The following is a 1,841-nucleotide window of genomic DNA, read 5'->3' on the forward strand; positions in this document are numbered from 1 at the left end:
AAAGAAAGAAAGGGTCCTGTGGCTTTGATACCTCCAGATCCATATCAGATTGTTCATGACCTCGCCCTCCCTTTGGGTGTGACATTTTAGCATTTACTATATGGCTTCAGAAGGTACCTGGATTTTGAGGAAAGAACTTTCCTACGCTTTCCAGCAGCTTACTTCCCTAATTTAAAAAAAAAAAAAGTTGTCAAGACAGCATTTCTGGAGCGTAAGTATGTTGCTCTCAATATGGAATGAAAGTGCCAAGTGGTTTGATGGTAGATGGAATAGAGAGACCTCCCAACCCAAGGCTGATGAAAGAATGATAGGAGCAGAGAGTAACTTTTGTGGTCAGCAGTTTCACAGTTGCATTCAAAATAAAGAGGACTAAGTCTAGTATCCACAGGAGGAAATAGCTGTTTTCTGGTTCAGGGGCCGTTGGTACTGGCTTAAAGGAGTTCTGCTACTCCTTTGAGACATTTTACATTCTTCGTGCCTTAATCCAGGCATACCTTGTTTTATTGCGGTTTGCTTTGTCGCACCTCTCAGTGGGTTTTTTACAAATTGTGATAACTCTGCGTTGAGCAAGTCATCAGCGCCATTTTTCCAACGGCATGTGCCCACTTCATCATGTCTGACATTTCAGTAATTCTCACAATATTTCAAATCTCTTCATTGTATCTGTTACGGTGATCAGTGATCTTTGATGTTACTGTTGTAATTATTTTGGGGGTCCATGGTCTGTCTGTATAAGAGAGCAAACTTAATAAACGTGTGTATTCTGACTGCTTCACCAACCTCCTGTTCCCTCATTTCCCTTTTTTCAGGCCTCCTTATTCCCTGAGACACAACAATATTGAAATTGGGCCTAATTAATAGCCCTACAGAGGCCTCTAAGTGTTCAAATGAAAGAGTCCCATGTCTCTCACTTTAAATCAGAAGCTAGAAATGATTAAGCTTAGTAAGGAAGGCATGTCAAAAGCTAAGACAGGCTGAAAGCTAGATCTCTTGTGCCAAACAGCTACGTTGTGAATGCAAAGGAAAAGTTCTTGAAAATAATGAAAAATGCTACTCCAGTGAACACATAAATGATTTAAAAAGCACAATAGCCTTATTGCTGATATGGAGAAAGCTTTAGTAGTCTAGATAGATTAAACCAGCCACATTACCTTAAGTCAAAGCCTTACCCAGAACAAGGCTCTTATCTCTTTAATTCTATGATGGTTGAGAGAAGTGAGGAAGCTGCAGAAGGAAAGTTGAAAGCTAGCAGAGGCTGGCTTATGAGGTGTAAAAAGCTGTCTCTGTAACATAAAAGTGTAGAGAAAGCAACAAGTTATCCAGAAGATCTAGCTAAGGTAATCTGTGAAGATGGCTACACTAAACAACAGATTTCCAATAGAGATGAAACAGAATCCTGTTGGAAGAAGATGCCATCTAGGATTTTCACAACTAGAGAGAAGCCAGTGCCTGGCTTCAAAGCTTGGGAAGGACAGGCTGACTCTCATTAGGGGCTAATGCAGCTGGGGACTTTCAGTTGAAGCCAGTGTTAATTTACCATTCCAAAAATCCTAGGCCTCTTAAGAATTATGCTAAATCTACTCTTCCTGTGCTCTGTAAATGAACAACAAAGCCTGCACAGCACCACATCTGTTTACAGCATGGTTTACAGATTGTTTTAAGCCCACTATTGAGACCTACTGCACAGAAAAACCGATTGCTTTCAAATTATTACTGCCCATTGACATTGTACCTGGTCATCCAAGAGCTCTGATGGAGATATACAAGGAGATTAATGTTTTCATGCACAGGAACACAACATCCATTCTGCAGCCAATAGCTCAAGGAGTAATTTTGACTTT

Source organism: Mandrillus leucophaeus, unplaced genomic scaffold (genome assembly GCF_000951045.1).
Source record: "Mandrillus leucophaeus isolate KB7577 unplaced genomic scaffold, Mleu.le_1.0 Scaffold60, whole genome shotgun sequence".
Lineage (NCBI taxonomy): Eukaryota > Metazoa > Chordata > Mammalia > Primates > Cercopithecidae > Mandrillus > Mandrillus leucophaeus.